Below are 27,092 nucleotides of genomic sequence, written 5' to 3' on the forward strand. Positions count from 1 at the left end.
ATTTAAAGCCAGAGCAATCCAGATGATGCCCATGGGATCTCAGTCTGTAAAGAAAGTGAATTTTTGGGGGGTCCACACCTCATTATTAAGCATGTGGCAAATCCAAAACCCTGTTGAAGCAAGTGAAAATCTGAACATTGAAACATGATTTTGGCTACGCAACTACAGGTGCTTCCAGCGAGGTATATAGTAAGGCATTTGTTCAAGGGGAGGAAGTTTTAAGCAATCGGTTGCCTGCTTTGTTGATTTGCTACTGCTCCCTTGCCAGCAACTTGGTAAAAGCAGCAGGCAAAGGAAGTTCCCTTCGCCTGAGACAGACAAGGGGTCAGACACAGGTTGTGACAAGAAAACCAGCCTACACCTAACCCAGTTATGTGGTGAAGGGAGATTTATGCAGTTTATTGACGATTTCATACAGGGCAGTAATACACAGCAAAATCACTCTGCCCAAGAGTTTCAACCATTATAGCACCCTGGAAACATTTTTATGCATTCAGGTTATTGTGTCATTCTAGTTAAATGTACATATCAAAAGCACATGTATGTGTCCAGACATTGAAGTTTAATCTTGTAGTGCCCAGAATGGAGCTACCATTGTTTTTCTTGCTACACTAGAAAATTCGGGGTATGTCATCATCGCATATCTTGATTTCCACAGGTAGTTTTGCAGGGGGAGCATCACAATATTCACCTGTCTTTACTCTTAACCCACTTATTTCCATTGCCTTCAGGCTGCAGAACTAAAATCTTCTCATTCAGTTTTGTCTCAGATTTGAGTTTCAATGCATGCTTACTTCCTGTGTTGCAGCTAAAAAACAAACTGAATTCTTGACTTTCATGTTGCATTATGTAGATAAGGGTTATAGGAAATGTCTAGTTTAATGCAACACTTAAAGCTGCAAGTCGAGGACACGTGTTGAAATAAGGCTTAGAAAGTTGAAGATGTTAGAAAATATTTTTGGAAAGGATTTAAATGTTATTTTTATAATATTATCATAGGATATTGGATACTAAATAATCATTATAGAAACCCTCATTAAAGAGCTAATCCTCAGTGTAAGTGGCTGTTATTTCAGTTGCATAAAAAAGCAGTGAAATGCTAAAAGCTACTCACACAAGTCCGCTTTCCCAGAGATGTGTTGTGTCTTGTGACGTTTACACTAACAAGGTGCAACTAGTTAACACACTGTTCAGTACCAGAAAGCAGAGCGGCTTCACAAAATCAGACAGCTGATTTTTCTGATAATAAGATTAATTAAGACTGAACCCTCACTGTCAACGGACTAATCAAAATGACACTTCAGCATTATTGGGCATGTCTAATTGACAAAGGATCACAACTCACACCGACAGAACAAAAACAACTATTTTGAGTAAAGTATAACATTAAAGAAGAAGATTATAAAGAGGTTGTAAATGAAGTGAATTAAGTTTTAAAGTCAAGGTAACATGCATAACACTTTTGATGTCACTTGGGGATTTAGATTCGATCACATCCACTGCCAGTGGCCAGCATCATCTGTTACCTACTTCTAAAAAACAACAATAACAAAGGAACAAAAAGATTCCTACCTGTGTGCATTACACACCTGGAGTCTTCTGACCACCCCCCTTCCCTTCACATGTCCCGTTAAGGACACCCCTTCCTCTTTCCTCTTAGCCTCTTCCAGGCAAGACGTACTGCAAATGAAAACAAACTGAGGTTAAAATCACTTATACACTTTAACAAAAAATACGCCCAAAGAGAGATCCTCTTAATGATTAAAGACTTCTGCTATTTCCTAAAAATTGATAGATTACCCTTCTAGATGCTATCATGGAGCCACTGTGTTCCACCAATAAAAAAATCCTTATGAGGAGCATTTACAACAGTCTAATATTGTTGTTTCCCTTTTCACACGTCAGTGTAGGTAAAGAATATTCTCCTAAACACCCTAAACATTTACAGGGGTATAGGTTCACTGCCAAACCCAATTTGCATAGATCACAATTCACAGCAGATTGACAGATAAGCCTATTAACAGATGCCTTCTCTCTCGGTCTTCACCCACTGCCCTGTCTTCACTCTTCCAGCAACAGGAGACCTGTCCACTAGCATGGGAAAGTGGGAGAAGGGAAAGTGCTAACCATGACATCCTGCAGCTGAAATACTTCATTTTTCTTCTGATATTGTTGAGACCTTGAAACTCTGATTTGGCCACACCTTGGTTAGACAAACTGACGTTGGAAACTGGGTAAGATCTCAGATCCTGGATGTCACAATGCAAAGTACCTTGAAACAGCACCTCATTATTCATGAAGAAACCAACCCACCCTCCTCTGCCACCTGAGGAATCAGACATATGGCACTTATTTGGAGTAAACAGGACTGTATATTATAACATCTTTGTTTTTACATATAGGTATAAAAAAACAGACCAAAATCAAGTCACTGTTTCACTTCAAGCCTTTTTCAACAAATAAGATCCTTCTTGATATCTCAGCCATTATGTTTAAAGATCATACAACCCATGTGCAGAATCAATAGACAGCTCAAACAGATTGGGAAAAGGTCTTCATTCTGGCATAAGACTATCTGCTGTTCCAATATGCAGTCAGAAATTACAATCAGCACAATAAGTAAACATTTATGAAAAAATAAATGTACTGGAAAATTAGTTTCTCTAGCTGCAATTCAGCTTGTTGGTAAATCTGAAGAGGGAGAAAAGCACAGATAATTACAAATATTACGCAAGAACATGAAGTGTTTCAGGAACTGGTTCACTCGCGTCTGCTGATAACACCTTGATGAACACGAGTGTGCTCGGTCCAGCTCTACCCTTGTTGAGCACGTACGGACCCAGCAGCCCAGCCCTGATCCAGATCCATGCTCACACATATCGAGCCACTTAAATACCCCGTACACTGCAGAGGACTTGTCACACGTGCTCTAATTGACATTAATAATGTACCTTTTGAGTGATTAAGCTGAGCAAATCAACCATTTCCACTGAGAAAATGCCAACATGACAGATCACTATTTACATTTGCTTAGTTTTATGTACAGAGAAGCAAGATATTTAAATTTTCACAATAAGTGGCGTGCATAATCGCGACAATAGGTTCGCAGCTCAGCTCCATCTCATATTTCTAACAGTCTCTGGAAAACGAAGGTTAATTAGCCACCCCTGCTAAACTCACACACTTCAAAAGTTGTGAAAATGCTTTGTGTTAACAGCACGCCTGCTATGCACACTGAAACACAAGCACAATCAATTGCACAGACATCAGGCTCCAGGTACGAATTACAACTGGCATGATGTTCCAATTCCTTATGACATACATTTAATTAAAAATAAAATATAAATAAAAGACTTCCATTTCCTCTTTTTTCGTCCCTTCTTTTAGGTTCACGCCATCTTTAGACTCTAGGTATGGCACAGCAGTTTTTCCTCGATTTCAAACATGTAGCTGTGAAATCCTCAAAAATTTAATGTACTTGATTTTAGTAACCATGACTGGGGCCACATTAGTAATTATGTTATCTGCAATCCCAGGAAAGAACAGGTTCCAGAGGCTTAGGCAGATTCTGCCCAAGAAGAAATATTTCTATTTGAGTCCCAGTACTGTATTTTAAAAAAACAAGCTAGTTTATTTCCAGTATTAAACGAACTTAAGAAACAAAATGGCATCAACCACTTAATGCATCAAATTTACTTTTACAATAATGAGACCTTCTACAGATAGAGGAATTAATTTGACAAACCAATACGTTTTTTAAAACAATATGTATTCTATAGACCAGAATTTCAAAAAAACTTCGCAATATAGCACCATTTGATCAGTGGAACATGCTTCTTGAAATGTGCATTTTCAAGAGACTTTTGAGAAGCATCTCTTTGGCAGACATGCCAGTACAGACACTGGGAGCAATCCAGAGCTCTTTCCCGAACTGCACAGCTTTTCCACTTGATACCAAGACCTTCTGAGTTCAAGCTTTTTGTTTGCAGGGCAGAGCGAAAGCAGCCTAAAATATTCCCCTAGCCACAAAGTATGATTTTGTGTTCAGTGGGAGGTCCTGATCCCCTGTGGCCGCTGTTTTTTTCCACTGCAAGAGTTTAGGCGGCATTTTGCCCCAGCTGGAGCCAAGACTGTGAAGTGGGAAAGGGGAGGAGGGCTGTGTGTGTGTGTGTCTGTGTGTGGGGACGGATTCTTCTCTTTAAAACAAGGCTCCCAGGACACCTCTGTGCTATTCATCAACTGTTTTTCCGGGGCTGTGAAAAATCAATGCACTCCACACTGCAAACACTTCAAAATGACAGGGGGGGAAAAAAATTCTGCAACGAAATTGATTTGTTTAAGTACAATAACACAATTTAGCTCCAACTTGTAACAGAGCTTGAGATCCTAAAGACACACTCACATATAATAAAGCTATAAGCAGCTGATGATAAATGAAAAATATAAAAAATCACCAGGGTCATTTGAATAGATGGCTGTTTTGAGCTACAACAGTGGGAAACGTAAGAAATATTTCACATTTCTTCACATACACTTCACATACACTTATGGAAGAATCATGCTTGTTAAACTCACTCTCCACACATTTCAATGGGAATAGGTTCTAGCAAACACGGTGGCCAACATTTTGGGTGCAAAACAAGTTTTTCTTTTCTTCCTGATTGAGTCTCTCCACTTTAGGGTCATTACAGTATCTGGCTGAAAAACACTTCGCCTGAAACCTACTGGGGGCAATGGATGACAATGAAAAATCCAGTGAAATGCCCCTCCATAGGTACACCACTATAGAAAGCGTTGTGGCCCAGCCTTGTGGCCTTGTTTCATACATCCCACATTCGACACATCTTTCATGCTTCATGTATCCAGGTTGTAAAAACTACTCGAACCCCTCTGCATTAACGTGCACACAACACCCACTACTATTTTTTTCTGCCAAAATAATATAGTTTTAAATGAAGTATATGCATATCTCTTTTTCTGGCATAATTTCAGTAAGATTTACACATGCTGGTGGAATTTTGACAGCTAACAAGAATATTTACCCATAAAATTACATTTCCAAGCAACACGCACAGTGTTTAATGAGGACCTTATACTACAAATTCCATAGCAAATATTGTAGATGTAATTATAAAAAAAAACAAGCACCTGGTGCGAATTACATGAATCGTAAGTGTTGTATTAATCATAAAGCTTATAACTTACACATAACATTATCTCTTTCACATTAATTTTCAAGCTAAAGCTCCTATGAGTATTCTGTCATTAACCGTTCACTTCTGTTTTTCCACCTATCTTCTTCCTTCACTCTACACCAAATGGCAGGACAGCAATATCTCCTATTGCACACAGCTCTTCATCAATTCATGCAAATGATGGCCAATCACACGAATGGACCATTTAAGAGAGTTTAAGAGAACGTGCTGTTAGCGTGTAATATCTTCACATTAACACTGACCAGTATTAGATCCAGGTGTCTTTAATTATGCAGTATAGGGTATAGTGCTTTGAAAGGAGAAACAGTCAGACTATATATTTATCTACTGAACATTTCAGCTTTGCATGAATACTCAAAACCTATATGTTCTTTTAGATTACCTTCTAAAAGCAATGCTGCTAACTCCCAAAACCCTTATTCCCAGCCTGCAATAATGTAGTACTTAGTGTGTTGAGACTCATATCTTGTAGATTTGCCCAATAAACAAATGACAGTCCGGGGCACTTTGGAGTGGATCAGCTAGTAGAGGCTCTCATTCGGAATTCAGGCAGAGCCCTAAAGTCCAGGTACCTCCAGCTGGCAGCTGACAAGGACTGGGATGACCCTAGATGCAGTGCACAATGAGCCAATCGCGACACAACTTTGACACCTGGAACCAGCCTGCCAGTTCTAGTGTGATCCATCAAGGGATGCATCCCTGCTCCTGACAGTGCTCACTCTCCTGTAGGTCTGCATGTTAAATGTCAGGATCTGAGGAGAGCCTTCATAGGCCTCATGTCCCTTAAGTGGGGGGGGGGGGTTAAAATAATAATTGATCCAAAGACATAAGAGGAAACTCATATAAAATGGCAAGTATTACTTTCAAAATGGTTCATGCTTTGGGTTATATTTTCACCAGTAGATTTATTCTGACAACATGACAACCAACACACGCACAAAAACATGACTCCATCTCTTATCTATGGCTCTTAACTCCAGAGAAGAATGTTTGCTTTCCAGCAGGCATTCACTTCGAAAAGTATTATAATGTGCACAATGAGGGTATCAGGTTGTTGAGGCGTGACTAGTTGATCAGAACACTCTTAAGATAACTGCATGATGTGTCAGTTTTATGAGGCCATTTGCTTTACTTGCCTGGTAATGGGATGTGAAGAAAATCATTTGACAATATAAAACAATGAACCACCTTAAAGGCTGTTGTACCCGATATGTTTAATTGAGTCCTCCTGGAATCAAATAACTTATACTTAACAAACACAAACACAACAGAAAAATCACGCTTTCTGCCCTGCTAACAGGAGGCTTCTCAGTGTGAAAAATTGTCATTATATATAAAAGGAGCTTTTGAAGTCATTCTCATTTTCTGAGGACAAGGTCCTCCTGATGGCCATCGTGGAGACGAGATGTTCGAACCCCTGCCGAGACGGCAGAAAATCAGCAGTGCACAAACCAGCAAAGCCCACCGCGGCTCATCCCTGAATGCTGGGAGACCGAGAGCTGAGCACCAGAAAATGTGCGCATTATACAGCCTAGTCTTTCATTGCATTGTCCTAATTTGCAAAAATTTACATTTTAATTACAATAGGTTTCTTCAAACTGCAAATTGGCATAGAAAAATCTGATTCTTTTTTCCACACTCACCACCTTTGAAAAGAAAATCGACGCAGCACACCCAACTCACTGTGGGAGCACATACTGGAGCTCCACTATACTGTGTAGTGAAGCGTAGCACAAAACTTCCACATCACACACGGTACACACTTGCTTTCATGGCACACTGCCGCATTTTTTTAAAATTGAAACACTTGTTACACCAGGCACTATAACACTCAAAACACAATTTAGCAGAAAAATGACAGAGAGGATGGTTGCCTGCTGTAGCAAATCCGGCCAGACTCACTACTTAAATACGTGCCTCCCAGTCATGACGGTGCTTTAGCTTGCATGCAGTAGGCTAGCGTGGGCCCTGCTATCCCCAAGTCATAAAAACAGATGCAAAGACAACTTCTGTTGAAGTCTGTAACATGCGCAGCTTTGCAATCCTAGCTATCTGACAATTACATATTCTCTACAACGACTTCATTTTATGAAGCATGGCTACACCATTGCGAATTTTAAACTCAGAAAACTTAAAAAGGACAATGCCACATAAACATAAATACAGACATCTTTAGATGCTTTCAGCCTCACGGATATGAATCTGATCATTCTGAAGTCGAGGGCTATTCTGGAAAAGGCCATGAGGAGGCCTGAACAAAGACAAGGCAAATAACTCTTTTAGCTGTTGCCTTGAAAGCAGTTTTACAAATGCTGCGTGGGAGTTTTAAAAACAGGTCTGAATCAAGCACGATATAATTTCGCATGAATTATTATGTTTCCAGCGCAAGGCTCGAGGAAAGTGTTGTGTGCGTCGGCCCTTTGATTACTTCTACGCACAACGATGTGCTTCCAGTTGTCACTGCCTGGAATACAAGCAGAGATGGGTCTTCTACAGGTTTCCTGTCGCTGGCACGTTGTAGATCATTTCAGATAATAGCAGAGATGCCGGTTTTGTTTTTAACGATTAAGGCTTCAAAGGGAACCCTACAGACATGTTTATACTTAAAAAGTAACAGTTAAAACTTTTATGTGCAGCTTAAAACAAAATTGAGAATGTTATAGTTCCTAAAAGCTTGCCTTGGATGGCTTTGGACTGGCAGCAACAATGTCCTTATTAGCAGCAGCAGCCATTTCTCCTGCAGGAGCTCTAAGAGCTGGTACTATAAGCAGAGCAGATCTCCGCTTCAGCTTAGCCTACTTTAGAATACAGGGCTGCCAGATGTGTTTTGGCCTCATCATTACTCCTAGTGGAGAAATTTTCTACTTGTAAGGAGACTATTAATACTTAAAATCTCCAAACACCTACCATGTTGCATTGGGATGGTATCTGATATAATGTTTTCCAATTAAACCCCTTGAGGACCAAGGATGCCCAGGACTTGAGCAGGTCTTTGAGACACCAAAAAGCCATCTTGGTGATAATATCTACAGTATGCAGAGGAATGTGATTGCCCATACATAAAAAGCTACTTGCATTACAAATGGCTTTATGTTACACAACAACTGCAATATAAGAGTCAAACATCACTTCATTTACCTCACAAAATGTATCTGTATGCAATTTTCTTAAAAAGTAATCCCACTCCCATCATTGTCAATGAGCAAACAGGGGCACAGGATCTATTCGTTATAAGAACAACAATTGCATTTTATTTATGAGCGCTTTTCAGGAAACTCAAATGCAAAGCTATCGGCAAAACTCCCCGCTTTATTTTTTTTTCATGCCATTACATTAACAGGAAAATTAAGGATAAGATTATTAACCATTGTAAAATGCAGGCTCATTTAGTAATCCATCCTTTACATTTCAGTGATCCTTTCAGATACAGTAGCTCAAGGAGTTACCAGTGCTGTAATTAGCAATGGCTGCTCTTTAAAATAGGATCTGCATAGCAGTAACTGCAAATTATGCAGCATTTTGCTATGCTAATCCAGGTAATTTGCTTCACGCTGTGCACACTTCCCCAATGTCTTATTAAGCGATTCATTTTCTCACATTAGTCATTCACTCATGTCACAAGTATATTTTACATATGCAAAAAAAGGTCTGACATATATCAAAATGCATTTCTTTTTTACTCAATCACAACAATTTCAGAAACTACCCTCCAAAATATTAACGTGTATTTCGTGTACAGCTTCACTACAGAAATGGTGCTGGTTCTTTCCCAGATTATTCCTTTTTCCTTGGGGGAATATCCAGATCTGCACTTGGAATCCAAAGAATACTGCCTGTGATGGAAGAGGTGGTACACAGAAGCCTTCCTGACTGGAGGTATCTGTTTTAGAAGCTTTGCCTCTTCTGAATTGCTCATGACAAACATTGCTGAGATACACTGTAAACACAGGCTAGCAAATTGTTACCTGAATATATAGCCATATTTAGGTTCTAGTATTCCACCTCTAATGATCTGAAAACAAAAGGATAAAGGCAGTTGTACAAGTGGTTGAACTTGAACCAATAATTAGATTATATCCCTTTTTAAATTAAATCACTGGGCTTAATCTAGAGGGGGCTATTGAGTCATTAGCGCTCTTTTATTCTTCGTGGATCCTTTTAGAACATCTCTCTTTTCAAAGCTTAAGTTAAACCCCGTTTAGCCAGATGCAGCTAATTTGACAGCTCAGTTCTCTTATGTTTCCCAGCCGTCTCGGGGAAACGGTCACAGTTGCTGAGAAACAGTCACACTGTTGACTATACGGTAAAATCACTAGCAGGTATGGGCAGATGCACACAGCACAGGGAGATCTGCAAAACAAATTCAGCTCCAGTGGCAGATAGTCCATCTAGGCCACCCCCAGCAATCCACCCTCCCCTCCTCATGTCTGTAATTCACACTAGAGAATAGGCTATCTGTGGAGTTATCAGTGGCAAATTTAATGAATCTAATGGCAGAAGGAGCTCTTTTCTAGGCAATTACTATATAAAGGAGAATGTAAATGAGCCCTGATCTGTCACACAGAATAGCTGAGGACTAGTATTTGCATTTTAAACCTCTCCCTCTCACCCTCACATTGTGTCGAGAGAGAGAGAAACTGGATAACAAGCGACAATCCTAAGAAAACATGGTGCCCGATTTCCCAAGCTCATTTCTAGGTTGTGAATGGCTCCCTGCCCCCCACTCCAAATGTGCATGCCCATTTTTGTGAAACAATGCGGTTTTGGACACTGAATTAATTTATACTACTACTACTGCACAGAGGTGTCGATTTCTTTGCTTAAAGAATATATTTTTACCCTTGTAAGAGGAAACAAAAGGGTCAGCCAAGAGCCAGTGACTGCTTTCTGTACTTGGCAAATAAACCACAGAGTGCTCCTCTTCGTTTTTACGGTGTTTGATCAAGCCGTTTAGATTGAGTACAAACGTGAAAGCAATCAATTTTAAAATGCAGTGTTTAGGTGGGTGTCGAATATGTACCGTCTTCTTCTTATGTGTTCTGAAGATTTTCCAAGACCTCTCAGCACATTAAAGCCCTGAAAGAATCTTTCACTACTAATTTATGACATCTAATGCATATTTCCCCTATTACTAAACTGAACCACAGAATTGTGATACTTGTGATACAGTGAAACAGAGAAATAAAAGACATATTTGAAAACAAAAAGTAGGTCATTCTAAAAATATTTAAACAGAAAAAAAAATGTCTAGCTGCTCAACAGGTTTTAAAGCTTATGTGCAGCATATTTTGGATGACAGAAATGTAATCCCAGGTCGATTTTTAAAACCCTGAAAAAAGAGAAGCAAATGGCAAATTACAGGCACAGATTTTCATCACAATGCCACACGTGGTCAGGTGTACGATTCATAAGAAAAGCATTAAGAGAGCATAAGAAGAAAAACAAGTACTCCTTGCATGACTAAGATGAAATAAAACTTAACAACAGAGGCATAACCCACCAACACCATGCACTAAGCCCTGTGGTGACCCTTGGTGATAAGAAGGTAATTAATCTCTTCAGAAATCAATTCTAGCGATTTCAAGGGATTTTGCTCAATTGTCACGCCTAGACATGAGATGCTTTTTTTTATATTTAACATTTTCTGCACTGTTTCTCCAGCTTGGAGTTGCTATTGTGCTTGTTTAAGAATCAAATAATGTTCCAATTAAACAATTCTAACACAACACGATATCCAATATCCTTTTTCTTCTCCACAAAGTAAATCAAAGCGTAAAGATGCCAACTCCTTCTTTCTAACACAACTTGCCACAACTGTGTCATATCCCAGACTTTTCGAAACTTAGAACAAAAAAGGACTTCAAGGAATAAGTTCTAGTTAGGAACAAAGTCTTTTTGGGCTTGCATAATTTGGTTTAGCACCCATGAGCCAAAACTGGATTTTTTTTCAATTTATTTCAACTGGAAGTTTGTTCTTGAATCTGCAGCGTAGAGGATAATGTGAGCCCAAGCCTTAGGCTACAATGTAATAAGTCAAAACAGAGCTGGCAACGTAACTAAAAAAAACAGAAACATCACTTGGGACAACCTCCAACCAACTTTTAAAGACTAACATGTCCTCTAACCCTTAAAATTATTGGGGATAATTAGAAAACATAGTTTGAATGTACCATAAAATAAAACTAGAAAAATCTTCGTGTATTTAAAAACTGTTTCTGAAATTAACTTATCATCTAATGTGAAACACAACAGGGTACTACCCCACAAAAAAAAAAAACATTTCACAATTGACTTGTATAAGAGTTTGAATATGAAAAAGTACCTGTGTGCAGAAGTGCCCGCTCATTGAGTACCATATGAGTGTCTGGGTGATAAACCCAACACAGGCTCCATTAATAATATATTAACATGAAATATTTTTAAAGCTGTATTGTAATTGAAAGCTGTCAGAAACACATGCATGTTGTATCAGTTGCATGACAGAACTGATATTTATTTTATTTGGTCAAGTACAGAACAGAGGGAAGGCAACAGCTTTTGAGTTTTCAATGCATCCGGACTTTCAGAGAGAACACACAGTAATCTCTACAGGCTTTTGCTATATTTACTTGAAGTGATCATAGTAATTCAGGAGGTACAGTAAGGGCAGTGAGACCACCAGAATGTGGTGGTGGCCACGTGCTGAGGCCACCCAAAAGATTGGTCTCTGTATCCCTGAATTAAAAGCTGACAAGGCTCCCTGTCCAGGAGCAGAACTGCCCCCAGTCCACCTTTCCAAAGATCTTGGGTCTTCCTTCCTTGATGTTTGCCACCACAGGGGCTTGTTACTGGCTAGGTTGACAGTCGCCTGTTGCCCTGGATCTGTGAGACAGCTCTCTTCTCCTTACAAAAGTCCCATCATTTACATCCTTGAAGCCTGGCTGAGTGACAGCTCCCCGCAATACTGCATAACAATTACACCCATAACACTTGGCACCGTTAACAAAATAACCGTACTCTCACAAATGTGCATTACCAACTCAGTTTATGGAACAATTTGAATATGAGCAAGCAGAATTGTTCTCACAATTAAATAACTTGATTGAATTTTTCATTTTTCTCTTGCAGAATTAATTTCAGTTCCTCAGCATAGGCCTTATATTTTTTTCCTGCACTGAATTATAAAGCATTTGGGAGGCTAAAAAAAAAATTGAGGCCAAAAAATGACTGCGTACTAAGGCAGCAGTAGCTGTACAGTTAGTATAATCAAAACAATTTGCGAGTGAGGGATACACTTCCCCCATTTTGCTCAGTGATATCCTGCTCCAGATGATTAGGAGTGGTTTTCACTTATGTGAATCAGCCAACCTCAATGATTTCACATGGAAAACAATTCAGATTCCATACTATCAAGCTCACCCAGACGTCTAATAAGGCAAAACATTCTTGCACACAAATACCATAGCCACAAGAAAATAGAAACAGAAAAAGTTACCTTTAATGATATTCTGTTTAAATTCCTAATGGAAATGACTTCACCCTATTAACTTCCTCAGCATTACAGCTGCAGAAATTATTGGCACTCAGTATGTAGAACAATGTTATTCATTAATTTACTAAGCACATTAAGTACTGTTTGTTAAACTGTACTTTGTCCATGATACCTCATCTAAGTGCACTGAACACTCAATCATCTTAGCAAGTGGTAGTTAAGACTTCCATATGGGATGATTACTTCAAAGAACAAGGAGCTAATACTTAAGTCGGTACAACTGCACAGGTTGAAACCATAACCTTGTTATAGCTAGAGTATCTACAAATGTGAAGCTCCCAGAAGCTGCCAAGACAGCAGCAAGCATTCACAAGACCAATGGAGGACTGTTGAAGAAAGTTGCAGACTACTAACATCAATTTTTTCCCCACTTTGAGTCCTGCCCAGCTCAATGTAAGACAATGTACACTAAGCCAGCTCTTCACCACTTCAAGTCTTCTTCGGAAAAGACAGTTACAAAGTCAAGACAATTTCTAATTTCAAGGAAAAACTGCAATGAGTCGCTTTAAGAGGAAGAAAATTATCATGTTAAAACGCTGTTGAAATGGAAAAAAAAACAACCTGATGTAACCACTGCTCGAGCATTAGAATGAACTCAACTGTTTCTCAATAATTTTTAGAACAATATTAGAATGACGTACGGTTAAGGTGAAATTGCACACCTGAAATGATGTGCTGTATCTGGTTCAAGATACAGAGGAATGTTTTTTTGCAGATTTGTGACAAAGAAAAGCTGAATTTGGTGAATCTACTGGTTTTAATTTCAATCTTGTGACATGTATTACCTGGAAAATACACAGCTGGCAATAATTTCCTGCTCTGGACATCTGTGCAATATATTAGGCAAGCTGTAATTATTGCCTTCTATCACCATTATTTTTAATAGCGACTGTGACAGTATTCCTTGTGCAGAGACAGGTTTCACACTGGATAAGAGAGACAGATGATTGCCATCAAGGGCCTCTTCATGTGACAGCAGAATACCAGTAGAAGAATTCCATAACAGTTATTAAAGAAAGACTTTCAGCTTCAAGACCACTGCTTCATTGAACCAGAACCAGGTCATGGAGAAATGGAGGATCCATTTTTAAATGACTAGAGCAATTACAATTTTGAGATGGTTACAAGGGTCTCATATCTCTTACACACACTGCACTGCAGCACGTCACTGAATTTGTAGAACAGAAATACAGATCTTTGTGGTCTGTACAAATACTGCTTTCTGTTGTCAGCGACCGTCGCTGTTAGTACAAAAAAATACATCCCTTTACCCTTACAAAATTGCAGTGTTCATGGGAGGGAAACCATAAGTACAGGAACTTCTTTGACAGTTTCTGCGACCAAAGGCAATACGAGGAAAAGAACAGAAACTTTTCTTAGCCTTTCCTTCACCGCACAAGCAAAAGCACTTGTAACTGCAAGGGTGCCAACTTGTTTCTGCATGTAATGAGGACTGGCAGGCACTTTGATCCCCTCTGAAGCTTGTCTTCTTCCATTGCTGGGACTCGCTGGAGGTCCCGTCCGTGCACCAGACTCAGAAACTGCACGTTGTCTGCACATATCAATCCGAACCGCACGTCAACAGTTGTATTCTCGAGCAGGGGTGTTCTGAAACAATCCCCTTTCTTTCAAATTCCCGATAAACCACCCAAATGTTCCTGTGCTTCTGTTAAATGAAACACATGGAGATTTTGTGTGGTTGCTGTGGTGAAAGTGTACAGTTTAGATACTGTCCCAATAAGCAGAGAAACACATTAAGGCTTGGATTCCAGTGCGTACCCTTCAGGTCCAGAACAATAGGTGTCTGGAAGCGATTCTTAGTCAAACAATGGCAGGATGGCATGGGGCTGGCAACAGGCGCTGCCACAGGATCTACTCAGCAGTCAGGAGAAACATGGTTTAAAACAAATATGCACCCTCCTCCTTTTCCTCTTCCTGGTATCTTTCATGTTTCTTGGCAGTAATGAACACTACAATTCAGGTGTAAGCTCTGCTTCTGGTTTAAACTCACACCAAGTCTTATATTTCATCAGGGAGAGAATAGAACGCATTGCACGAGATCAAACCCTTTTCCTGCATGCTTTTTTTTTAGCAAAGCAATAATTTTAACTCAGCGCTTTTAAGTGCTTTTCCGGTGCCACTAAAGGACATGTTAAGCTCTGCAACATTTTGTCATGGCACTGTATTGTTTAGATGTAAGAAATTTGTATTTTGTGAGCTAAAAGAATTTTTAAAAATCCCCACACCCTACAGTAGGATTCTTATTTCCTAGTTGATCATCAATTAAATGAGGCATGACAAGTCAATGCTGCGTCTCTAAAACAATGGTTTTAAGCAGGCATTAGAAATTTGGAAAGGACAGCTGTTTGTTAGGGACTGCTTAAGAACGCCAACAAAAAACAAATGAGACAATTTAAACATTCTAAGATGCTTTATTCAAAGTTAGCTTTCATATTTGACAAAGCATACAGTACAACAGGCCATTTCTCACACTATCTAGACAAACGCCCATTTATTCCTTTGCAAAACATCAGCATTACGCAGCAGTTATCTGAAATGTCAGTGTGTAAAAAAGTGCCAAGGCTCTGCTTGAAGGAATAATTCCTACACAGCCCCTTATCAGTCAAGTCAACTGAAAAGAGAAAATCTGACACACATCCTCTGTCTCCTGTGACAAGTATGGGTGAAGAGATAACCTGTCCGGACCAGAAATGAAAATTTTATACACTAAAGCAACGGTTTCATTCTGGGACTTCAGGCTGGTCTCACAACACATCTGTCAGGACTCCAGTTTTCCCATTTTTGGTTTTGATTCAGTGAACATACCCCAAACTCAACTGAAACTGGGAAACCCTGCTTACACATTAATACAGCCACTCAAGCACAGGTGAAATGCGTTAGTTTTAGTGTATTCCACACTGGTAATGTAGACAATAACAACCACAGTTATTAAACTGTTATTTGCACTGTTTATGTTGGTATCTTTATAGAAAAATAAAACATACAGACTTTGAAAAATTACATGTTTTAGGCACCATCTTGATTAACTGGTTATTCTTGACTGAGCTTGATACATTCAAGCGACTGGTACTTGAGCACCAAATGACCTCATTAGTGAGAGCTGATTGGGCACAGGCGATCGGGCGACCTAACCTGTTGACTGTCAGCCCTGGTGAAGATCGGGAAAGAAAAACACAACAAGGAACCAATATGCTCCACTCAGCAAAAGAACAAGGCCTCTGTGCCACCAGCATGTTGGAGGCTCGTTCACAGCCAGCAGTTCCTAACCTGCCAAACATAGTCTGTCAATGGTAGGCAATGATCTGGGAGAAGACCTGCACTATTTAGGCTGACAACACAAGAACCTACCTGGAGAGAAACAGCTGAAAACCACCCAAAGAAACAGGAATCATACAAAATATTATAGAGACGTCATTCGGCACCATCTACCTGTTTAACAGTTAAGTGCTAAGTAACTAGGAGCTAATTGATCCAAGCATCTAAACCAGGCTTTTCGTGAAAGAAGCCAGAGTACTGCCTTCAACAACAGAGAAGTAGAGGAGTTTATTGCCATATGTACATTTACATTGGAACTCTTATTTGCACTGATCTCTCGGGACATGCACAGTACACCAGAAGACACCAAACAATGTAGACAATACATTACAAACATAATAAATAATACAACCAGAACAATAAATATGTAGCAGTGAGAGAGAAAAAAAGAACATGGTCGACCGTGCAAAAAGTACAATGCCTCAGACGTGCACTGAGTCTGAGGCTTTGCAGTTAGCTGTTAAGATGCGTACTGCAGTAGGATAGAAGAAGAGTACTACTTTCCGCTTGTATTCTCTGTTTCACATTTCACTATTTGTTCTAAAAAAGCCCACCAGGTTTGTTTTTGAAGATTATGAGCACATGGATCAGGTCACCTCATAATCTCCTCTGTTCAAGACCAAAAGAGTTCAGTTCATTCAGCCTGTCAAAATAGGACCTTTCTTTAAATCCCCAAATGCATCTGCTTTCACTGGTCTGGGTTAATTCCAGAGTTGCAATGCCTCAGCTCACAAAACTGATAGGGAGGTCCAAGTGTGGTGGTCGGGCCAGGAATGTTGGTTGTTGCACAACTCCTCTGGTAGTGAAAGACTGAAATGAACAGTGCTACCCTTATCAAGTCCCAAGACCTCACTTGACTGAGCCTGCCCTTCCTGTGGACTCATTCTGATGTGACAACATCCCAGCAGGACAATCCATGTAACAGTGTTGCTAGAATTGAGTCAGACTGAACATCTGAGCTGGGTGAATCTGTGACATCTAGGGCTCAGAGACCAGTAAACAAGAATACGCCTGTCCAAGCTGAGGAAGAGAGGAATGAGACAGAATCCCACAAGGCAACTGCAATGTGGTGCAAAGCACGTGTCGCGGGTTTCTATTCATTGCCCATACAAAAGGGTAGAGATTTGTCTTTGGGATCACCATAAAAAAACTACAAAACAAAATAACACAACATAAAATACACAACAAAAACTAACAATAGTCCTAGCCATACGGCAATACCTATAGGCATGCTCACAATCCCATATTACACTATCATTATATTAATCCGATAGGTTCATACAGGGAACAATCACTTATTGAGTTGCGTTTGTAAGACCTACAACAGTGGCCACACGTAACACTAGCCTGTAAGACCCCATGTTTACTGAGCTTGTTGATGACAATATTAATCAGCAAAATGAATTTACTGTCATTTAGTAAATTCAACTTATTTTCTCAGTATCATTCTGAATTTGTTGCACCTCTAGCCTAAGTGTCTTTTCATGCTCAGTATAACAAGTATATATACAGGAGGCACAAATCTGTGTTCAAGTATTAAATCCAAAATAGATTCAGAATTCAAGTGATAACTATAAACAGGAGAAAAAATAACTTGTATATAAAGTCTTGGGGGGAAATAATGGAAAAATTATAATGGCCTGATGTGTTGGACTATTCAACAAGTTCATATATTTTGCAGAATATCCAATTAAGACAGATAACTGCATTTGGTAATAACAGTGGGCAAGGCAACTGAGAACATAATATTACAGAAAACCTATCCACAGGAGATGGCGATGAAGCCTGAACTATAAGAGCTTTTCAAAAGTTTGCAAAACTATATTTAAGAATTGCAACATGTAAGCAAAAAGAAAGAGGAAAAGTGCTGAACAACACACATTTGATTAACCGGTGTTTTAGATAAACAAGGAAAAATCTCTCCCATTGGGGATATCTATCTCACTATACTGCCCACAAATAAAGTAACCTGTAGTAATACATGTCTTACTGTGATTTTTGCAATATACACACTTAATATACAAATACAGTATACGGTACATTATAAAGGTAACTTTTTGCTAGTCCTGTGCATGTATATCATTAACTTTTATTAATCAGAACACCTGCTGATAACATGTAAATTACTGCATGTAAAAGTATTTTCGCAATGACTGTTAGACATGCATGTGTTATGTTTTAGCATTGGTGTATTCGTATTTAGAGTCTGCCGACACTAGATTGCAGACTTTCTTAATCACAAATGAGCAGGAGTCCTTTTGGAAGGACAGATTTCCCTACAAGCTAAGACAGTCCTTTACAGCATCCCCATGACTGCGAAGTAGCTTCTCAGAAGAGTATCAGTGAGTGAAGAGTGAAGATTGGGACCTTTTAAAGGTTTTTAAAGGTTTTTAAAAGACAAGACCATCTTTACATTTTAGTCTACTGGTTATGTCACCTCTCAGCATGGGTTTAGCAGGATGCCATTCAGTCCCACTCTTGGCTGATATCAGCTGCATTACTCATGAGATAACACAATATTTTATATAGCACTGATAAAAACAAACCGATCCAAGTCTGTTTTCAACTTCAATGCTTGGTTGGATGCTGAGATTTAGAGATAACATATTAACCACAGAGAAATTCACACCTTGATGTTAACATTTGCCAACTTCTTTTTATTGTCCCATCTTACGTCCCACCTTCTGATAATGATATTCCTTGGAATTCACACCTGCATGCTTGAGACCTGCAAAACTCATCCTGGGATCAGATCTCGGTCTCGGAGGCCGAGTCCCCACCTCAAATCACACATGGCCGAATTCTGTTATGCCAAAAGGCCAGACTTTTGTTGTGAGAGAATTAAGGGGGTTACATCACTGCTCCAAACCTCTCTAAAAGACATAGCATCAGTGCAGCAAATCCAGGAATGTAGTTGCTGTTTCTCAGGCATGTCCTAAGGTCCAATCTAAATTGTGCCTCCACAGAGCAGGGGTGAATTTGGCCACCCCAAATGATTTGCCCTTCTTTTTAGGGAATTCTCAAAACTACTGGGCATCCTAAGAGGATACATCACCTTTACAGGGTCACCAAAAGTGCCCTCGTGCATACTTTACCCTTTCTGGCTCTGGGGCATGAAAAACTGTGGCTCTTAATGTGAAATCTCTAACTTTAAGAACAACACAGTTCATCATGTTTGGTGCCCATCCAATAACAGGAAACAGTTGGAACCTGTCCCTGGGTTAGGGTGTCAGATGGGGATGAGCACATACTCTGCTTCCCCCGTCTGGGCCATCAGTCCATTGAGGGCCAAGGAAAGTCAGAAGCTAGACTAGCCGGTGTATTTAGAGGAGCTGGGAGAAAGCCAGTGCACCCAGTAAAAAGCACTGTTAATCAGGGAAGACCAACTGGAACAAGTCCCAGGAACAGTGATGCAGAGACACTATCCATTGAAACGCCTGCTTTTGGTGCTTAAAGTACAAAATTTAAACCCTTATTTACACAAACAGAAAACAAGCCTCTGCCCTTTTATTTCCCCAACAACGCAAGAGAAGACTTCTCCTGTGTTTGCTGCAGTTTGTGTCTGTCTAGTTGTATTCCAGAGCACCGAGTTATCTCCGTTGTCTGGCGGAGACGAGTTTCTTGTATGTTCTGCACATCGGTGGCTTTGCTTCCTGCACGCCATGTCAAAAAGGCTTTGATAATGGCCTTGTTTGTTTACATTCCCCAATCGCTCCAGCTTGAGTGACATGAGTTCCTTCCTCCTTTTCTACCTATTGAAGGCAGCTGGCTAAGACAGGGCTGCAAGGGCATATTCCATACCATCGGAAAAGCTGTCCTCAGGCAAGCAGGCCAATTAGCTTCCAATCATGCGTATAACAAATGTAGCTATTCAAAAGCAAGAGTGTGATGTAACAAGCAGTAACTTCCTTTTTAAAATCACATTGCTTTATTTCTGAGGGCATGGTATTTATGACATCCAAAACTACCCACCCCCAAAAATAATTTAGACTGCAAACATCTCAGTTGACTCAGCTGGAGAACAGCCACTGTAAAGGGATCCTTTACAGTGTGCAATATAGCCACCAGAGGGTTAGGAAAAGGTGGTGACATATTAAACCTAAATATATAACTAATGTTACTACAGTAGCTTGGATAGAACATAGCTTAATTCACATTTGTAATAATAACATCTTTAAATTATGTCAGCCATCCCATTGTTAAAACTATATCTGGGGAAAGCCCATTCATGTCCTGCAACATGTAGTATAATCATTTTCAAAGACTGTTTAGTCTATAAAGACTCCTTTAAGCAAGGGGACAAAGTGACCATGCAGGCCTGGTCTGAAAACAGCCCTGTCCAGCCACAGACAAGGAACGTTGTTTTATTTGTGTGAGAGACTTTGCAGAATGATATTTTCTTAGACAGATACGATAAACTTGAGGTTGCAAAATGGTGACTACGATATTTCATGTGGCATCAAAATACTGAAAGTGCTTTGAATTATTGATAGCCTTTGAGCAGGAAGATTTTAAGCAGCTCTCCTCCTATTATCAATCATTCATGCAGTTTCCATTGAAAACACTTCACTCCTGAAGTATCAAATCACACTTGAAGGAGGCAGAGGACCTAGAGACAAAGATGTCACTTAATTTGAAGGGCTAAAATATATTTCAAGAGAATGCTCTCCAGACGATTAGTGAAATCATGTTGATATAGAAAACTACATGATGTTCTACACCAGAAAATTAAACTAAGATGCAATTTAGACTTGTTATGAGTCATGGACAATATAATCTCTTATCTCTTTATTTAAAAATATCTGAAACAGGCTATGACTTAAAAACAATCAAATACAAAATGCTTATGTAAGTAAATGAAAATGTTTAATTTCATTCTTTTGCTAGTACCAAAACAGTAAGATTAAAGTAACATATTATTTAAAAAATGAATTAGGACTTAAAACTGATGAGTATGGTGCTCACAATGTTGTACAATGATTTTTTAAGATGGATATTTACATTTCTTTAGTTGCACGAGTTTAAGTCTTTAGAGAAAAGGGGGCAAATGCAGAGAGGTTTAAAAATGAACTGCCATTTCCATTCGATTAGGGTACAACTTCAACAGACAGCTCACTTAATCAGACTTCTTGGTCCTTCTCTTAAATGGAATTGTGAACGTTTTGTGCAAAGTCCTTAAGTGGCAATCTCCAATTACCTACTGCATGCAAGTACTCATTTAAGTGGAACAGTGCCATTTCATCATTACAGTCAAGCTGCCCCATCAAAAGAGAATAGGCAGCTAAACAGCAGAGCGTGGCACCAGCGCACCACAGGGGGCATTTTGAGCCTAAGTAAATTCCTGGATTTGTCTGGGAAAAGATCAATTTCCTTGCAACTAAAGGTATATCATCTGTGTTTGTGGCTGCACTCAGAGAAAAGGGCCAATTTTCCTTGATTAATTTGCCACAATTATTTGTCAGGGCAATTTTCTCATTCTAAAGCTCATCAACAACTGTCACTGGATAAAATATTGAAGGTGAAAAATTTACTCGGGGTCTGCAGGAAAATTTCCATCATGTTGCAGTGCAGGCACAAAGCCTCCGAGACGATTGTTCTTCAACAATGGATTTGTGAGGCAAGAATGAGGGGATTATTTTATTCAGCTTCTAGTCAAGTGGCCAATTCATTCAGCAATCAATATTAATCAACGGGCTGGCACCTTCCGAGATATCAGACAGCATTTAAATCCTTCCTACAGCTGCAAGCGACTCCCATATCAAGGCTTAACCTGAAGCAGCTCTTTTATTTTCCTTAACGCCAACTACAGATCCAATTGCAGCATCCTACAAATTATTAACCTGCAGTATTAGAGACACAGACACCACATGAGATGACATCATAGGAGAAGCAAGGTGCTGATTGGAAAGTTTTAGCAAGACGGGGGAAATGCTAATGCAAGCTTTGTTTTAGAAGATGAATTTGAACTCAACTGGGAAAGATTGAGTTTTTTCCCCACATTCAGTGATACAGTACTATAATCTCTGCTAGTATGTCGTCCTGAGCACAGGCAGGAATGAAACCACTCTAGTAAACAGCTTTAAGTCTCCAGACAGTGAGATGGCCAAGTCCCTGAAATCTGTGGTACTGCAGAAAGTGGAAATGCATGGATGAAGGTAAAATCCCTCTGGAGGTTAGAACGTCTCTCAAAGGTGTCAAAGGAGTAAATGGCCATGACTCATGAACATCAAGTAAGCGTACGCTTTCTGATTGCCTGTGCCTGGGAGAAATCCAAGCTTCCGCATTCTTTACACTTGTCATACAACCTGGGGGATTGGGAATTTCATGGTGTTGGGAATTACCACATGGGGTGGGGGGTGGGGGAACAAAAACGTATTGAAATGAGAAAGCAAACTGTCCTCCTGAAGAACTGATTTTAGAAATGGACAATCACAGCAGCGGTTAGGGTGCAGCTGTACAGACATGTCGCTTTCTGCATTGGCAATACATGCGTCATAACACAGCTTGATGGAAGGAAGTAAATCCTAAATTTAATACATGGCAATTAAAGTAGACATGGATGCAAATGTTGCACATGCTTAGACTTTCTTCATTAGACAAAATCTTGTGTTGTGCTGAGTTTAAATGGATATAATAGGCTATGTTAGTTCAGTCACAGCAATCTCAGTTGTTATGAGATCACAGGCCATGAATATTCAGTGACCTGGTTAATGAGGCAGATTCCTGCTCAGTTGCTGTGCTAAATCGAAACAGGACCACCAGTTTCTAACATTAAAAAAGCAGGAACCAAGCTGTAGAGCTGTCAGCCAGATGATTGTGTAACATTCATAAAATGGAAACGTTTTTAAAAATGAAACAGGTTTAAAGAATGAACCCCAGTTTCTGCTTTCAAAAAACAAAGCTGAATAATAATAATTATCCAACAGCCCTTTAAGACAACTTCTTACAATCCTTATGTAACAAATGAGGCACTGTCTCACTACAAACAGTCTAAGGCTGGATTAGAGGGCTTTCTGGTGTCTGATGAGAAACTGTGTTTTATATAAACCCACATGAGCAACACCAGGACTGCTGCATATGCACACAGAACCCAGGTCTGGCCATCTCTGCACAACCTTAAACTCTTAACAGAAAAATAAATGCAAGAAATAAGTCAGACAATACATGAGTGAGGCTAGATGTCTTGGAGTACATCTTTTTTAAGGAACAAATAAATCTCTTGCTGTACATCTACATGAGAGATCAGAACAGAAGAGTGGTGTAAAGACGTCACAAGTTCTCTCGGGGACTGCCTCTTGAGAGAGGTCAGGAGGGTATCCTGGGCCACTCACAAACAGAAAGAAGACTGTAGGGTTCCTCACAGGGCTTGAACAGCACCCCGTAGCAGGAGTGGGTACACCCAGGAGCTGGTGCACCCACCAGCTCCCCCTTCACTCCCATGAGAAAGTGGTTTTCCCCCCTCTGGGTCTGTAGTGCTGTGGTTTTCGGGGCTTGCGGATGTTCGTGTCCACGTGCACGACTTGCACCTTGAGATTTGCATCACGTCTGCCAGCCAGCTCCCTCTGAGCTCCGCCAGGTCTTCAGTGCACAAGGCTTGGGCCTTTCACTCGTGCATTTTAATTACATTTTCTTAAAGCCTAAAAGGCACCCAATTCCTGCCTTTCCACATCTCCAATTCAACTTAACAATAGAAGTAAGGTGACAAGTAAGAATAGGGCATTCGGGCCATCTAGCCCACTTGGTATTTCGTACTTCACTGACCCCAGAATCTCATTCAGATGTCAAGTCGGCAGCTTCAACTGCATGGCTGGGAAGCTTGTTCCAGACTCCCACACCTCTTTGAGTAAGGATGTGCCTGCTCTTCTTGGTTTTAAATGCGCCTCCACAGAGGTTCCACCTGTGTCCTCTGTTTGGCATTTCACTGTTCCCTCTGAAGAAATCCACTGCGTTTTTGAATACTGTATTTGTATCAAACAGCCATGGTACCACTTTCACCTAAGGAAGGACAGGCACGACCCCACCAAATAACTACGTTAACTGTAAAGGTTAAGCTCTTTAACCTAACTATACTCAGCTCACGCTCCTACTCAGTATTAAGAAAATATTCCAATCTGAATTTTCTTTGCCCTGCCATAAAATCCAGATTTCTACAATTCTGTAAATTCACTTGTACAGATTTCTTAACATTTCATTCCAGATATACTTACTGCTTTGAGAAAACAATGTTTTAAAAAATAACACTGTATTACTTTTAGTATACTAAAAATACCATTTACATTGTCTCCAATGTTGCATAATATATTACTGCGTGTTTTGTTAATGGGATAAATTATACATATACTGTGCTGAATTACAGCCCCTAATGCATTTAAGGGTGTAATTACAAATCAGTTATTCTGTCAACATAATATTGTTTAATTAACAGTGCACTGAAGTATATGAATAGACCTCTACACGCAGAAGTCAGTCCTAGCCCTGAACAACAGTACATGAAATCCACATAGTAGATAACTGACATCTGGGCTCCATAAAGGTAACACTAAAAGGACAACTACTGATAGCATAGCAACTCCAGTGGAGCTCTCCACAGCAAAGAAACAATGGAAATCACACAGCCAGCCTGGTCACAGCCATGACTTCATGGATTTAGCACTTATTCATCTATAGCACTGGGTGCGTGCAGAGTTAACTAATCATTTACATGATGGACCACGGCCCATTAGCCAAAAAGATGTTTTTGAACTGTACCATCAGAGTTAGTAACACTAAGCCACTTAAATTTAATGGCTTTAATCACAATCAGGTTCTGGACTTGACTGATTAAAGGACAGTCCAGCTGCTATGGCAATCTATTTTTTTTGTAACATTTATTAATTGGAAGGGGAAATGATGATCTAAAGAAAAATTGCGATAAGTCTGGCACCAATTTCCATTATAGATCTCGGTGTGCAGACAGCACCTTGGACCTTTACAGAGATGGGCGCCACCTGCTTAAATGACATGAGCTCAAGAACAAGGCTGCGTGCAAATCCAAGCACAGCAGGCTCCAGACTAGCTCGTCCTGCACTCAAAAGGCAGCGTGTCACAGAGCGCGAAGATCACGTGCTGCGCAGATCAGCAAAGCACTCCCACGTGCGGAATTCCATGTACAATAAGAAAGCCACATCCAGACAATCTGGAAATAACGACACAAGGGTGGACAGAGACATGCATCTCCAGTATAATACACACACTGTATACTATAGGGAAATTAACCACGTATGACATTTTGCATTACATCAGCACAACTTTTTGGGAAATTGTCTTACAACAGAAGTCATTCTAAATAGACTAAATAACATTGTTACAAATTGAGGAAAAAAAGATAGATGGATTCAATCATTTGATTTGGTTTGTTACCTTTTGCCGAGCTTGTCCTTGCATGCGGATAGCAGGCTTGTATACTCGCGCGCACAAACCCGAGAGAAGCACTTCAGATGCTTTTAACTAACGCCACTTTCTCAATAAGGATGGGTGAGGGTCTCATCACAGCAAAGAACGATCAGTATAGGCTCAGATCATGGCGCTTCCAGAAAATTTTATATCTTTAACAATTACGTGGAGATTTTAGTTTTTTTTTTCTGAGAACGTGAAAATAAGTGTTATGGTCTTATTCTCCTGCTAATACAAGCTAGGGAAGACCCCACAGAAAAAGCAGCTCTGGCTTCAGAGAGTCCAAACACTGAGGATACTGAAATATTAGAACTGCATCTTTCCCCAAGCAGATATTCCAATGAAGACAGGTGGAAATGTGCTAAGCCATCCTTCCCGGCCTCCACAAATGAGGTTAATAGCTATGTTCGCTGACATAGACCAACGGTTTAAAGTTCAGGAGAGGTTTTTGAGAGGGGGAAACCCTTTAACGACCATTTTCCTAACATGAGAAGGGGCTGGCAGTAGAGCTGTATTTAAACTGGGAACTGGGGATTATAAACTGAGCAGGAAGAAATAAGATTAATAAATAATCATGGCAGACACTACAATTTCTGATTAATGCTGCATCTGACCCACGCAAACCCCGATTTGGGCTAAATTTAAAACAAAACATGGATTTTCACTGAAATTAATAGTCGAAATGACGATTGGCCTCAGACTGTAATGAATCAGAAAATGCTTCAGAGTGGCCAAAATCTTTTAAAACCTTGCCAGACATTCCAGCCTGCTGAACTGACAGTTCAGACAAAAGGGAAAGCAGCTTGAGATATAAAGATTTCACTGAATCCTTTCATTTATTAAAAAAAAACAGAATATTCCCTGGGCACCCATGTACAAAGCAGAGCTACCCCTGCAAAGAGGTGCCAGCAGTGACAGCTAAAAAAAGGCTTCCAAACGATCACATATTACAGTTCCTTACTTTGCAGCTTTCCATTAGGTAATAACACAAGAGCAAACAAGCACCTATCTTTGAAATTCATGAAATCCAAAGAGCATTTCTGACTGGGGTAGTGGAACTCGTCACGGCTGCATCTCGGCTGAGGTATGCAGTCATCAAAATATTGTGAAAAAAAAAAACAGCCGAGATACAATCACTCTCCTGTTATCGTTTACCTTTGATTTGGAAGCCACACTCCAACAGAAGATTCTGATCTATGTCAAAACGTCTGCTTTCTATTAAACCTTCAGCTGAGATTTTCAAAACACAATAGAGGTAAAATATGAATTGTGTGGTTGTCACAATCCAAATAGCTGTTAATGATGCAATCAGACTTTCACCGTGCTCCTGCTCTGGCAATTCCAACAGTTCAAAAACATAATATGAACATCTTCATAATCTCGCTGTGGCATCCCAGGCTTTTTTTCTGATTTATATTGGTAGCTCAGTTATCAAGTAGAGCTTTGAACCGAATCGGAATTTTCAAAAAACGGGACATTCTGGTTAAGTATTATTTTATCAAATACCTACGCCCCTCATACTGAATGTAAAGGGAATACGTTCTGAATAGGTGCCTGAATAGTATTACAGAACTTTA

General features: G+C 39.8%; 1 protein-coding gene across 9 annotated transcripts in view; it reads right to left on the bottom strand.

The window, feature by feature from the left end:
• The window catches only part of zmiz1a (zinc finger, MIZ-type containing 1a), a 159,308-nt gene that overhangs the window by 116,635 nt on the left and 15,581 nt on the right, over positions 1-27,092 (bottom strand). For all 9 annotated transcript variants that reach the window (XM_088634613.1, XM_088634615.1, XM_088634620.1 and 6 more), the window contains exon 2: positions 1,573-1,680. The gene's annotated coding sequence lies outside the window, so the exon portion shown is untranslated. The remainder of the gene's footprint in view (positions 1-1,572; positions 1,681-27,092) is intronic.

The sequence above is a fragment of the Lepisosteus platostomus genome, chromosome 6 (genome assembly GCF_059453375.1).
Source record: "Lepisosteus platostomus isolate fLepPlt1 chromosome 6, fLepPlt1.hap1, whole genome shotgun sequence".
NCBI classification, from domain to species: domain Eukaryota; kingdom Metazoa; phylum Chordata; class Actinopteri; order Semionotiformes; family Lepisosteidae; genus Lepisosteus; species Lepisosteus platostomus.